The sequence below is a fragment of the Erythrolamprus reginae genome, chromosome 2, assembly GCF_031021105.1.
Source record: "Erythrolamprus reginae isolate rEryReg1 chromosome 2, rEryReg1.hap1, whole genome shotgun sequence".
In the NCBI taxonomy this organism is placed as follows: domain Eukaryota; kingdom Metazoa; phylum Chordata; class Lepidosauria; order Squamata; family Dipsadidae; genus Erythrolamprus; species Erythrolamprus reginae.
The window spans coordinates 216,441,354-216,457,467 of NC_091951.1; positions in this window are offsets into that span (position 1 = coordinate 216,441,354).

The following is a 16,114-nucleotide window of genomic DNA, read 5'->3' on the forward strand; positions in this document are numbered from 1 at the left end:
TAGATTATTCACCCTGGGAAACCCCTATAGTGACACCCTTAAACCAGATGGATACATAAGAGTCTTTGCCAATTATAAATCAACCTTAAACAGGGCGCTATAATACAACACTTATCCCATTCCGGTTGTCCAACATTTGTTACATTCACTAGGAAATGGGTCAATATTTGCCAAACTAGATTTAGCACAAGCCTACCAGCAACTCTCGGTAGATGAGAAAACAGCATAAGCCCAGTCCATTATTACACATAGGGGAGCCTTTAACTGCACAAGACTCCAATTTGGAGTCAGTGTGGCTCCAGGAATTTTTCAAAGCCTGATGGAAAGACTGTTAAACGGACTCCCAGGAGTGGTACCATATTTCAATGACATTTTAATCTTGGGAGAAACACACACACAACTCACACAAATAATAAGGGAAGTTTTTAAAAGGTTTCAAGACAAGGGACTGAGACTGAGAGCAGATAAATGCTCGTGGGGTGTCCCCAGTGTAGAATTCTTAGGATTCAAAATAGACAACAAAGAAGAAAAACTTAAAGCCATACAAAATGCCCCAGACCCCGGGAAACAAGACACAGTTGCAGGAATTCCTAGGACTGTTAAACTTTTACTCTGTTTTTTTAAAACAGAAAACCACGGCAGCAGAGCCCCTCCATAGATTACTACAGAAAGGAGCCAGCTGGACATGGGTAGGAAAGGAACAGGACGCATTCAAGGCAATAAGAAACCTTTTGTCTTCTAACAGTGTAGTGATTCAATACAATGCGACCTTGCCCTTAAGGCTAACCTGTGATGCTTCCCCCTATGGAGTAGGTACAATTCTTAGCCACATATTTCCGGATGAAAAAGAGGCTCCTATAGCCTTCTTTTCCAGAATCGTATACCCTGCAGAGAGGAACTATAGCCAAATTGACAAAGAAGCATTAGCCATGGCAGGAGTAAAGAAATTTCATGAATATCTGTATGATCATAAACCCCTATTAGGGCTATTAGCAGAAAACAAAGCCACATCTGCCTTTATATCCTCTAGAATGTCCAGGTGGGCAATCTTCCTTTCAGACTAAAATTACATCTTAAAACATCGGGGGGGGGGGGATGAGGAGATCAGCCATGCAGATGCCCTGAGTCGTCATCCGGAAACTTAATGATCCTGCAGCAGCAGCAGATATATTGTTACTAGATTTAGACAATTGTCCAAGTGTAACAGCTGAGGAAGTGGCTAAGGAAACACAAAAGGACAAGACACTGCACACCATAGCAAATTACATACTCAAGGGGTGGGCAGAAGGAACACTAGCAAAAGATATCAGAATTTATAAAAACAAATAAATGGAACTATCTGTGTTAAAAGGCTGCAAATTGTGGGGACACAGGGTAGTCATTCCTACAAGCCTCAGGAAAAGGTGTAATGCAGAGCAGAGGCGGTGCGCAAGGGCCCCCTTGCCACAACTGCCTGGTACCTCCGTGAGGCTCAGGCCATTTTTACCCAGACTGTAAAGGGACGGGGCTGGAGAGGAGAGGAGTCATGGGAGGCTGCGGTTTGAGTTGGGGCCTCTTCGGGATTCTGAATTGAACTGTTGAATCATTGTCCTTATCCCTAAAAGCCAGGTAGCCTGTCCAGGTCTGGCTGAACAACCCAGACGTTTAAAAGAGGAGTGATTCAAAATGCCAGAGCAGGAGAAGGGCTGCCATTTGGGACAGGGAGGGAGAGAGAAACAGCCAAGGACCTTTACTCGGGAGCAAGTGGATGGAGGGATTGTACACTGGAGAAATGTGCAGAAGGTGTCTCTCCTCTGCTCACAACTAGAAGTGTCCTAGGCAGCCTGTTCAATGCACCAAGATTTTTCCCCCCGCCCATCTTTATTAGGCGAAACTCGAATAGTGCCCGAAGGTTGAGAATACGACCGTTGGAGCCTCATTAATAAATAGCTTTTCAAGATCAAAATGCGAGGTGGCCTCATTGTCTCCTTTTTCTTTCTTGTGGACGACTTTAAGCCTTGGCAAAGCTAAAGGGTTTCACTGCTGAGTCCTTGGAAAGGAAGGACCCATCTGCAAACTCACCATGCCCGTTTCCCGGCGAGTAAAAATGCTGGGTAATTCGCCGAATGCCGCTACCACACTGGAGGGAGGACAGAAAGGGAGGAAAAGGCATAATGCAGAGCAGAGGCGGAGCACAAGGGCCCCCTTGGCACAGCTGTCTGGTGCCTGCATGAGGCTTGGGCCATTCCCAAGCCATTCCTCTGGTGACTCTTTACCAGTCAAGCATTGGTGATGGTGGTGGTGGCATTCGGCAGGCTACCCGGTGTTTTACCCGCCCTTGGCTCCCTCCCTCTCTGGCCTTTGGCGGTGGACCTAAATGCCCATGGCAGTCACTGCCTTGAGCCACTTGCAGGGCGCCGTGGGCAGGCAGTAGTTCTGGAGGCACAGCCACCTAAGGACTCCTTGGGCACTGCTCTCTTGGCCGCCACAGCAGAAGCGACCGCAGGGTGTGTGTGAGGTGAATCATGCACTCTCTCCCTGAAGGGAAACTAATGGCAGGGAAACTAATGGACACTGACTGCAGGGGACTTCCATCCCTTCCCTCACCCCAAGACTTTCTCATGTCCTGGGGGAACTTTCACCTAGGATAGGGACCAAGTCTATTTTTTATTTTTTTCATTATACCTAATAAAAATAATTCTGGTGTTTTCTTTATGTCCTGTAAAGTAATTTCTTTTATCTACTTTTCTATTATATTCCAATATGATTTAGTTTTGTGGCAAGTCCACCATTGAGGGTAAAAAGAGCCCTATTTCTCATTTACACTTCCAGCAATTTGGGGACATGTTAGGAAACATCTTTGCAATTCTGTTTGGTGGCAGATGCCACCTATAAAACATCTTAATTTGATTTTCTTTTAATGAGACTGATTTTGTCATTTTCTAATTGAATATCCAAACTTTCTCCCAGGTTTGTAAGTCAATTTCTCTTCCTAAATTTTTGCACCAACTTATCATATTATCTTTCAGAGTCTGATCTATGTTTTTATATCCTATCATGTATTTATATCTTTTCCCTATTAATTTACTCTGATTTGTAATTAACAGATTTCCTAAGATGTTTTTGCTCTTTCTAAATGAATATATTTTGATCCCTTTTTTGTATCTAGTCTGTATCTGAATATATTGTGACCAATCTATTGTTATTTCCTCATCCTGTAATTTTTGTCTTGATTTTAATTTCATTTGGTCGTCTATTAAGTCTTTGTATTTTAGTATCTTCCTTTCCTGGATTAAATTAGGGTGGCAAATCACATCTAATGGGGAGATCCATTCTGGGATAGTTAGAAAATGGTCTTTCTTTATATCTTTCCAAACCTCTAGTAAATATTTTCTTATTATATGTTTCTTAAAATAGGAATGTGTTTTGTCCTTCTCATACCAAATAAAGGCATGCCAGCCAAGCATAAAATTATGACCTTCCAAATTTAATGTTCTTCTATTTTCTAATGTTATCCAATCTTTAATCCAAGATAAAGCTGCAGCCTGATAATACGTCTTCCAATTAGGTAATGCAAATCCTCCTCTTTCTTTTATGTCATCTAATGTACTTAATTGTATTCTTGCTTTCTTTCCTTGCCATATAAACTTCCTGACTATTGTTGTTGAAATTCTCCCTATAAAAGATAATTTCAAATTATTCCATATTTCTAAATCTTTTCTGATTTCACCAATAAGTTTCATATAATTGTCATTTTTAAAGATATAGTTTTAGATGTAATCCAAATTCCTAAATATTTCACTTTTTAAACTATCTTCATGTCTATAATACATTCTAATTGTCTTTTCTAATCATAGACATAGCAGGAAAAGTAACCAACATAATAAAACCCATGGACTATTACCCCCTACTATTACTCCACGTAGGAACAAATGACACAAAAAGAACTTTAAAAACAATACAGAATGTCTATGAACAGCTAGGCAAGAACATCAAAAACCAAGGTGTGCAAGTAGTCTTTTTATCCACACTGCCAACAAGAGGACAGCACCCAGCAAGGAAACAGAATCCTACAAGTAAACCACTATTTAAAGGGTTGGTGTTGCCAAAAAACCCTTTAGATTCCTGGACTATGGACTACTACTACCTCCAAGATGGATTATTGGCAAGGGACTTCACAAAGACCAGGAAGAATGTCTTTGGAAAAAGACTGGCCCAACTTGTCAGGAGGGCTTTAAACTAGAATTGCGAAGGGAGGGTGACCAATCTACAGGATTCCTGGGACCCAACTCCAAGCATGGGCCCCAAGCAAATAAAATAAATATTGAACCAAAAAGGGATGGGGAAGAAAATAAACTCAAACACCAAATAAAAGACAAAAAACACCCACAAACAGGCACAAATGTATGACAAAGTCAGAATAACAGAAACTTGGTGGGATGAATCACACAATTGGAACATACAGATAAAAGGATACAAGCTTTAAAAAAAAAACCAGATCACACAAAAAGGAGGTGGTGTTGCACTGTATATAAAGGACCACTTTGTAGCTAAAGAGCTACAAGTTACCAAGGTATAAAAGCCATTAAAATGCATATGGGTCAACATAATAGAAAAAATAACAAAATAACATAGAAGTTTGTTATAAACTGCCAAATCAAACAGAACAACGGACACCTATTTAAAAACCAGCTAAAGAAGATTTGCAAGAAAAACAACATAGTAATAATAGGAGACTTCAACTATCCGGACACCAACTGAAAAACCAACTCAGCACCAAGCAAGAAATTCAACAGATTCCTAACCAGCCTACCTGACAACTTCATTGCCCCCAAAATGGAGGAGGGAACTAGAGGGGCAGCCATACTGGATTTAATACTTACAAACAAAGAAGAAACAATAAGAGGAGTCAAAGCTGTGGGAACACTGGGTGAGAGTGACCATATAATACTAAAATTCAGCATAATGCAAACACAAATAACTGAATATAACAACACCAATATCGCAGACCTTTAAAAAGCCAAATTCAACAAACTCGGAGAAAACTTGGGAAAGATCCCTTGGATCAAAGTAGTAACGTAGTGATGGCGAACCTTTTTTTGGTTCACGTGCCAAAAGGGCTGTGTGTGGGGGGAGGTGCTAGCATGTGTGATGTGTCCACACCCCTTCCCTCCCCCGTGCATGTACACACTGCTGCGCTTCCCCTCCCCCACATGCACACAGGCCTTTCTGAAGCCTGGTAGATGAAAGAAATAGCCCAACAGCCAAACTGCAAATTCAGAAAAACGCACTTCCGTTTTGCTGTTGAGCTGTTTTTTGCACTCTGGAGGATTCAGGGAAGCAGGAGCTATCTCTGTTTCCCACCCCCTACCCCTTAGCTGGCTGAGGAATGGAGATAGCTTCTGCCATCTGTTCCCTTCTTTCCTCAGCTGCCAGAAAAGCTGTAAACATGCAGCAAGCTTTCCAGAATGAAGACGATAGGAGGAATAAAAGCTTTCCTTTCAATTGCTCTCTCACACGCATGTGCAACAAGGTAGAGGTAGAAGCCATCGAGAGCAGGAGTTGGGTGAAACTGCATTTCCCAAGGCTGAAAATCAGCTGTCCATACGCACAAGCATGCTGGAGCTGACATAGGGCACGTCTTGCGTGCCCTCTGATATGGCTCTGTGTGCCACCTCTGGCATGCGTGCTGTAGGCTCACCATCATAGTACTAAAGGGTAAAACAACTCAATAATAATAATAATAAATAATTTAATAATATATTAGATTTGTATTCCGGCCCTCTCCAAAGACTCCAAAGAAGCTTGGGAGATTCTGAAAAACACGATCATAAAAGCTCAGAACATCATAATACCGATGAGTAGTGTTGGGCGAATCCAACTTGCATAGTTCGGGTTCATGCAGAACTATGCAGTGTTCGGCATACCGAACCCAAACCCGGATTTTTTTAAAAGTCCGTGTTCAGGTTTGGCGTTCGTTCAAACACCCCGGTGGGTGGGAGGTGGAGGTGGGGAGGGCTCTGACTCAGCGAAGCTGGCTGAGGAACTCTGGGAGTTGAAGTCCACACACTCTAAAGTGAGGTTGGCTGGCTGAGAACCCCCCCCCATCTGTGGGAAATCCACGCTTCCCCTCCCTCTTTGTGCTCCAATGGTCCGGATTTCCTCTGCCTTTTTAAAGCCTTCCTCCTCTTGTCTCCCGCCTCCCTCCCAGCTTCCCAACTGGCCGACAGCTCCCCGGCGTTTGCCTTCCTCTGCCACCACCGGTGCCCAGCTCCTCCTCCTCTGAAGATGACAGCCGGGTGGTGGTGCGGAGGCTGGGAGAGTGGGGTGGATTCCCCTCTGCCTGCTGCCATGCCCCTCCCCTTTCCAAAGAGCACCAGGGTGAGCTAAGGCTGCCCTGGGCAATGGGCGCAACAGGGGGGGAGAGCCGCGCCGCTTCCGAGCCCAAAATTTCCCCGCCTTGGGAATGGCACTGAGAGCAAAAGGAGGCGGGGAATCCCATTTGCTTGCCACCCACAATGGGATTCCGGAGGTGGGGTTTTGACGTCACGGAGGCACCTTCCTGGTCCGTAGCTTTATTTCTTCAACTCCCCTGTTTTGGCCCCGGCCAGGAAGGAGTCTCCGTGGCATCAAAGTCCTGCTCCTGGAATCCCATCATGGGCGGAAAGCAAATGGGATTCCCCACCTCCTTTTGCTTACAGCGCCATTCCCAAGGCGGGGGATTTTTGGGCTCGGAGGCAGCGCAGTTCTCCCCCCCCCCGTTGCACTCCAAAGAGCGCTGGGGTGAACTAAGGCTGCCCTGGGTAATGGATGCAACATGGGGGAGAGCCACGACGCCTCCCAGCCCAAAATTTCCCCGCCTCAGGAATGGCACTGCAAGCAAAAGGAGGCGGGCTGCTTTGGTGGAAGATGGCAGCGGTTGGGGGTTGGGGATTGGGGTTCAGGTTCGGCAAACTTACCTGAACTCCGCTGCGAGTTCGGCCGAACCCACCAAACCTGAACTTTGATGGGTTCGCCCAACACTATTGATGAGGAAAACAAAAAATCCAAAAGGAAACTCTTATGTCCTGAGTTTCCTTGGTGGGAAAATACTGTTAGTTGATTGGTGTTATGTCCTGGGTTTACCTGGTGGGAAAATAGTGCTAGTTGATTGGTTAACCACGCCTGGCAGCAAGCATATAAATAGCTGCCAGGCATGGCCTCGTGTTGTTAGGTTACTGGTTCTGTTCTCAAGTCTGTTGCTTGCCAGAATAAAGTAAGAGTTGGACTTCGGCCTGGCGTTAATTCCTTTCTCTTTCCGGAGACATTTTAGAAACCAGCATGGTTGCACAAAGATATCACCAACAAACTGAATGAAAAAAAAAAGATAAATACCTCCAAGGTCCCTTCCAACTCTTATTCTGTTATTCAAGTTTCTAAAGCTTTCTCATTCTTCTTTCCTATTTTTCCTTTTCTACCCAAGTTTGATCTTGCAGCTGCAGAATGTGAGCCAGACTTATCCAGGCTCACATCACAGGAATCTATATAAGATTTTGTCAGAAGAACACATGTATATAATATGATCTGTATGCTGTAATTAAATTATTCAAGCATAAAAATAACTAACAAAATGTACACAAGATAATTACTATAATTTACCAAACACAAAGAGCCAATTATTGGCTGCAGTTTGCACATTTACAGTTATTGTCAAGAATCCATTTAATTTGTATAAATAGATCTTTTTACAGCTATTTTTGCAATATTATATAACTAATTGTAAATCCTACTTTATGTATAGTGAGATATAGATTTTCAACAGAAATTTTGAACAGAATATATACAGTATTTATTTTATTAATTGGATTAATATGTCCTCTCCGAGGCAGCTTACAACATATTAAAAAAAAAATCCCGAAGTATATAGATTTTGAGCATATTCACCGGAATTCTTTTGATTACCAGAAGCTATCAGTAGCTGAACTTGTTCAAGTCAGATTTATTCTTTGTTACCAATACTGGGATTTTTTTTCCAGTTGAAATGGGAGCAGTGAATAGAATTAGTTCTCCAATGCACTGCTGCAGAGACTCCAACATGGGTAATACTCTAGCCTGATTGGCTAGGGACTGAGTTAATTATAATAATTATAGATAGCTCCACCCTATCGGTGCCCCACCACCTCAGTCTTTAAAAACTCAGTCGTAGTGTAGGGACTTGAGTTGGTTTTCTCTAAGAATATAGTTGTTATAATAAATATTTTTCATTATGCTTAACCTTTTCTTTTTTTGTCTCTCTTTGTCTCCCTTGCAGATCCTGACAAGAAGAAGAGGAATTCAGGCTTCGACCCTCTGTGGGTACAGCCTGCATCACTTCTATCTCCTCAGGGCCCCTGCTCTCCGAGAGCACTACCCAGAGGTTAGCTGCCAAGTACCTAGGTGGGTCCCTGACCTCAGTGGCCATACCCAGGAGCCTAGTGGTCAACTTGCAGCGGTCCACCCTCTAAGGTCCCCAGCCTCCAAGGCTATACATTATGGTGAGGTATGTGGGGATTAAAATCTGCATCCACCGCAGACCTCCTCCCCAAAAATTAACAACTCACCCCCCTTCCTCAAGGCCCCATCTTGGGCTAACGATGGGGCTGGCTGAGCTCGGCCTTCGAACTGCCGAGGAAAGTAAAGGCAAAGAGGAAGCCTCGCCGAGCGCCGGCAAGGACTGGAGCATTTTCGCTCCTTGGCCAAGCGCCAAACTGCCTCCCAGCTGATCGGCATGAGGCGCAACGCCCCCCCCCCTCGCCGTGACATTCGCCAGCACGCTGGGAGGATCGGAAGAATCGCCATCTGTCTGGCTTCTAGCATGCCAGGCTGGCTTCCAGAAGAGAAATGGAAGCTCATTTGGAGCTTCAGGAGGCGCCAAACAATTGCGCCCACCATTTTTGGAGCCTAGTTTGTCACACCCATCATTTTGCGACCGGGAAAGTGGCGCCCGCCATTTTGTGTGAGGGGGTGTGGCCTTCTGGAGGCAGCAACAGGGACTCAACCAATCGGAGTCCATATTCAGTGGCGTGGTCCAATCTAACCAATTGCAGGCTGGTAGGTGGGATTCCTCCCACTGAGCCATATCGAGCAGCCATTGTTGTCCGAGACTCTCGGTGAATGCCTACTGTTTAACAGCTTGTCTGATTAGCAGAGATCACCCTTCTCAAATAGTCAGTGTCATATTGAACTGTGAGTAAAGAATATAATGGCTGATCCCTCATCTGAGGTTAATGTTCCTTCAGTAGCCAGTGGTGCTAAAGGGGAGGACCCTAAGAACAAAGATAAAGGGCTCCCCTCAAAGGCCAAAGCCAAATCTTCCCTTTCTAGCCTCAAAGAAGCTGAGAAAAAAATTAAGGCACTTGAGGCACAGCTGGAGGCCACCCAGAGGCAGGCATCGCTGCATCAAACTCCCATAATTCAGCAAGCCCCACCAAGCCAGGCCTTTCCTTCATGGTTCCCTTCTAGCTCCCCAAGGGCAAATACAGGATCAGTGATGTCTGCTTACAGCATGGATCTGTCTCCAGATCGACAGACAGCACCACACCTCCCCTCTGAGGTGAGAGCAGACAGGTATCCTGGGGCTACAGAACTACCATCTGCCACAGCCCAATCATGTTATCAGCATGAACCTCAATATCCCTCTGCCACCTTTACACCATCTGCAGCAGGGCTACGTTCTAATGAGGTCTGGCAGACCATGCCACCGGCTCTGCAAGACATGCTGACCAGTACCTATTCACAAGACATGACTGTGGGAGCACAGCAGAGGCCCATGCAGGCGAGAGCAAGAAGGGACATGTGGTCAGCCCCATCACTTCAAGACTCAATGATGGAGGAGGAGGAGACCGCTAGTGACCCAGATCGCGAGTTGTCAGAGGATGAGAACCCCCCGCCAGAGCAACCTGTGTCCATCTCCCTCTTTATTTATTTATTTTTATAATTTTTTTATTAATTTTCTTAAAATAAACAGACACACATACAAACATTAAACATATAGTGGGGGTGCATTTCCCCCGCTTCTCTTGAAAGTATACATTCAAGTACAGAAAAAGAATACATAATTGAATATATGTTAAATGTTAAAAGGTCTAGTAAATTTGGGTTAAAGTTTTACAAATCTTAAGTACTATGTAAATTTAAGGTAAAGTTCTTAATATATTGCTTATACGTAAACTAATATACCATAGTCATCAAAAAATACCTTTAATCTAGTTTTAACTACTATACTAATATACCATAGTCATCAAACAAAACATTTAAACTAATTTCAACTACTATACGTATATAAACCAAAGTTCTTAATGTGTTACTTGTACATAAACTACTGTATCATAATCATCAAACAATACATTTAAACTAATATTAATATTGTTATCACCTAGGTAAAAACAAATACAAAAAATTAACTAAAGATAAATTTGTATATCTTATTTTTTCTTATCTATCCATTTATAAACATTGTTCCATGTTTCATAGAATTTAGTATCTTCTTGATCATTTAATCGTCTTGTCATCATGTCCATTTCAGCGCAATCTAATATTTTAAGTATAACTTCTTCTTCCTTGGGGATTTCTTCCCCCTTCCAATTTTGCGCATATATTATTCTAGCCGCAGTTAATATGTGTATAATTAAGTAAAGAATTTCTTTCTTATAAGTCTGGTTGGTAATTCCTAATAAATAGAATTCCGGGGTATTTTCTATATCTTGCTTTACTATTTCTTTTATTATTTTCTCTATCATCTTCCAGTATATTTTAGCTTTACCACATGTCCACCATTGATGGTAATAAGTTCCTATTTCATTCTTGCATTTCCAACATAGTGGGGATGTTTTGGGAAACATTTTTGCTATCCTATTTGGTGGGAGATGCCACCTGTAGAACATTTTAATTTGGTTTTCTTTTAATGAGACTGATTTGGTCATTTTCCAATTGTTAATCCAAACTTTCTCCCATGTGTCTATGTCTATTTCCTTGCCAATATTTCTACACCATCTTATCATAGTATCTTTTAAAGTCAACTCTATGTTTTTATGAGCAATGAGGAATTTATATATTTTACCTATCATTTTTATTGGATTAGTAGTAATTAGATTACTTAACAAATTTTTACTTTTGTTAAAAATATAAAGAGTTTTATCCTTCTGGTATCTAGATCGAATCTGGGCATAATGCCACCAGTCTATTATTATCCCTTCTTCTTGTAATTTAATCCTAGATTTTAACTTCATCTGGTCATTTAGTAATTCTTTATATCTAAAAGATATTTTCTTGTCTTTTATAGACTTTGGATGCGTTATTGCTTCTAGGGGGGCAAGCCATTCTGGGATATTTAAAAAGTGATTTTTCTTTATGTCTTTCCAAACCTCTAGTAGATACTTCCTTAATGTATGTCTTTTAAAATATGAGTGGTTTTTTTCCTTGTCGTACCATATAAATGCATGCCATCCAAGCATAAGATCATGTCCTTCTAAATTTAATATTCTTTTGTTCTCTAGAGTTATCCAATCTCTAACCCATGTTAATGCGGCAGCCTGATAATATAATTTCCAATTTGGAAGGCCAAATCCTCCTCTTTCTTTGATATCTTCTAGGCAGTTTATTTTTATCCTTGCTTTTTTCCCTTGCCATATAAATTTTTTAACTAGATTTGTCAAAGTTTTAAAAAAGATTCCCCCTGGGTTTATTGGAATTACCTGGAAAAGAAATAAGACCTTAGGTAGAATATTCATCTTAATTGTTGCCACTCTTCCTAGAAATGATATTTTCAGATTATTCCATATTGCTAAATCTTTTTTAATTTCTGTTAGTAACTTTGTGTAGTTATCATTTGTTAATGTTATTGTTTTCGCTGTTAGATTTATTCCTAGGTATTTTACTTTTTTAACAATCTTTATTCCAGAAATGCTTTCTAGTTTGGTTTCTTGTGTTTTATTCATATTTTTAGTTAAAAAATGTGTTTTACTTTTGTTTATCTTTAGACCTGCTACCTTTCCATATTGTTCAATAGCTTGCAGTAATGTGGGGACTGTTGTTATCGGTTCTTCAATTATAAACGTTAAGTCATCTGCAAAGGCTTGGACTTTATAAGTTTCGTCTCCTACAGTTAGACCTTTTATTTTAGGGTCTGCTCTTATTTTAATTAATAGAGTTTCAAGAATCATAATAAATAACAATGGTGATATAGGGCAACCTTGACAAACTCCCTTATTTATATCAAGTGTTGGTAGTTGGTTATTGTTCAATATTATATTGGTTGTTTGTTTTGAATATATAGTATCTATTAAATTAACAAATTTTGGGCCAAATCTCATTTTATTTAATTGCATTTTTATAAATATCCAATTGACGTTATCAAAGGCCTTTTGGGCATCTAGAAACATTAAGGATGCTGTCTTACCTGGATATTGTTCGTAGTACTCTAGTGTGTTTATAACTGTTCTAAGATTATTTTTAATTTGTCTCCCTGGTAAAAACCCATTTTGATCTTGGTGTATTATTCCATTTATGACTCTTTTAAGTCTGTCTGCATAAATAGCAATAAATATCTTGTAGTCTACATTTAATAATGATATAGGCCTATAATTTTTAATTTTTTCTGGGTCTGTACCCGGTTTGTGTATTAAAGTTGTTAGTGATTCTGACCAAGATTTAGGAATTTTGCCCTCGAGTCTACATAGATTGAAAGTTTCTAACATGTGGTTTCTTATTATTTCATTTTCTATCTTGTACCATTCTGCCGGTATGGCGTCTGGGCCTGTGGCCTTATTACTTTTCTGTTTTTTGATTGTTATTAGGAGTTCTTCCATTGTTATTGGTCCATCCATGGTGGCCTGTTGGTCCTCTGTTATTTGTGGTAATTTTGAAGATTGTAAATAGTTAAAGACTTCATCTTCGCTAACATTATCTTTAGCATATAGATCTTTATAAAAATTATACACAATGTCTGCCTTTCCTTCTGTATCATATTTTATTGTACCATCTTTATCTTCTAGTTTTTTAATTAATTTTGATTGACTCTGTTTTCTAAGTTTATATGCTAGCCATCTGCCTGGTTTGTTTGCATGTTCAAAATAGTGTTGCTTTGCTCTTTTAATTTTTTCAGTTATTTGATTTTGTTCTATGATTCTAATTTTATGTTTAATTACATTTATTTCTGTTTTTAAATCTCTATTCTTAATATGTTGCTGCGATAAAAATTCTAATTGTTTTAATTCATTTATTAATTGTACATACTTTAATTTGTTTTCCTTGTTATATTTTGCTGTGTAGGATATTGTTAATCCTCTTATGTAGGCTTTAACTGTATCCCATAAGTTCTGTGGAGTGGTGTCTGAGTTTTTGTTAATTTCAAAAAATATTTTTAATTCTTTTTCGATCCAATCCTTATATTTCTTATCATTTAAGATGTTTCTATTCATCCGCCAGTTATTCTGTTTGTTATTCATTCTCATAGAGACCACTATTGGATTGTGATCAGCCCATGTATTGACATCTATCTCGACCTCTTTTATTTGTTCTGCGACCATTTTTGGTGCCCACATCATGTCTATTCTTGTCCAAATTTTGTGGGGGTTGGAATAGAAGGTATATTGTCTCTTATGAGGGTGTCTTTCCCTCCAGATATCATTTAACAATAGTTCCGCTTTCATTTTTTGAAAAGTACTAGGTAGCAAATTCCTTCTTGTTTTTTTACTTTTTTTCCTTTTATTGTTACCTCCCCCCCCCTGAATGGTCTAGTTGTCTGTTTGCAATGGCATTAAAATCACCTATTATTAATACATTTTCAATAGCTAGTTCTATTATTGTTTGGTGTAGATTTTTATAAAATGTCATTTGATCTTCATTAGGGGCATAAATAGAAACAATAACTAGAGGTCTAGGTTCAATATCAACTTGTACAATCAATATTCTACCCTCATTATCCTTAAATATTTGTTTGGAATTTATAGAATTCTCAACATACATCACTACACCTCTTTTTTTTTTGATCTGCTAATGCAGCATACATTTTTCCAATTTTGGGATTCAACAGTAATTTTTGGTTATTTTTTTAAATATGCACTTCTTGTAATATTGCAATTTGAGCATTTTGATTTCTGATTTTAGAAAAGATTTGTTTCCTTTTCCTTGGTTCATTAAGTCCATTGACGTTTACAGAAAAGATTTTTAAATCTTTACTTATTGTCATTTAGTAGGTTTTTTGGTTTCTCGCTGAGGTTGAACTCTTCTGGCACCTTGGTCCTGCTCTATTATCTGAGCAGTAGCCCCCAGATCTTCTTCTTGTTGGATTGCTGGTTTTTCCCCTGGTTGCTGTTGTATTGGTTGTTGTTGGACCACTTGTTGTTTAGTTGTATAGTCCAGGTGGCTGATGCCACTGTTTTCAAAGAAGTACATAGCTTGGTCTACGTTTTCCAATTTGTATCTTGTGGAATGCCAAGTCAGAGAAAGGCCTTGTGGAATAAGCCAACGGAAAGTTATATTTTCTTTGATCAAAATTCTAGTTAGAAAGTGATAGTCTCTTCTGCTTTCTCTGATGCTTCTGGGAACTTGTTTTAATATTTTTATTTCAACTCCTTGGTGTTGGAGTTTGGAGTTTCTTGACCAGTGGAGTATGTCATATCGCAAAGCTTTTCTTGTGAACTTGATGTGTATCTCTCTCGGGAGGTTGTGACGACGAATGTAACTATTCGAAGTTCTGTAAACTTCATCGATTTCTTTCAGTAGTGCTGTGGGATCCTCTTGGAGTATTCCTCCAATAGTTTCAGCCATAGTCATTTTTAAATCTTCATCTTTTTCCTCTTTTATATTCTGAAATCTTAATCCATACGAAGCACGTTGCATCTCCAACTGAGTGATTGATTCATCATATCTTCTGTATCTTGCATCAGCTCTCCCTTCAAGGTAGTCCATTCTTTTTTCAGTTTTGTCAGATTTCTCTTCAACTTTTTTAACTCGGTCATCACTTTCTTGTAATGTTTGTTGCATCTCCTTTATCTGGTCTTTCATCTCTCCCATGTCAACTTTCAATTGAGCCATCTCCGTTTTAAATTCTGCCAGCTCTGATTTTATAGCTTCTCTTTGTTGTGTTGCGTCCTCTTTTATAGCCTCTCGTTCTTGAGATTTAAACATAAAGTCTTTCAAAGTATTTAAAGTTTCTTGTAGTGTTGCAAAATTGGACTGCATTGTTTTATCTTTGTCTTTGTCCTTGGTAGACATGGTGAACACCTGGTGCGACGGGGAAGGATGCGGTGACCCTTGTGGGGAGGGGATTGTTGCTGTAGTTTGTTTTTTGACCGTTTTAACAAAGGTTGAGGTACTTGACATTATCAAATTTGAATCCACTATTTGAAATTTAAATTACTTTCAATTTATATGTAGTAAAAGGAAAAGAATTCCTATAAATTCCAAATCTGTTCAATTTATCTTGTTAGCAATTTCCCTTCAAATATAACTATATGTATCAATCCAATTACTAACAAAATTCAAAATATATTGTTATTTTTAAGACTTTAAATATGCAATACCAAAAAGACCAGGTGTAAAACTTTTAAAAATAAGAGGGAAATAAGAGCTAAAAAGAAGTAGTCTAATAAGAGGACAGAATAGATAAAAGAAAAGATGAAATATTAGCAATTCATAAAAAATAAAAGAAAGCATAGAGAAGGAAAATTATGGGAGAAAAAAGGGAGGGGGAGAGAGGAAAGAAGAAAAAATTAGTAAAAAGAGTGGAGAAAATTATTCTAGGGGAGGAAAAAAAGAAGGAGGTGATATTTTAATTCCACTAATTAAAATAGAGCAGGGAGCCAAGGTTTATTAACAATGCATATGTTTCAAATCAATTTTCTTTTAAAAATAGCAGTGCACAGAAAAAAAAAGAAAAAAAAAGAATCTAAAAGAGATCAGGGAAGAAAATAGTTATTCAAAAGACAAAATATCAGTATTATATACTTATGTTCTTCTTATAGGTCGAGTAGTTGTGCTGGGAAGTAAGGGATGTAAATCCAAGTGTCAAGGAATAAAGTTATGTTTAGTTCCAATTTCAAATTCAAAGGCAAAATCAAATTAAGAGTTTTCGTTTGCTTAGAATAAAGTCAGTTTATTTTCCAAGTTCAAGACA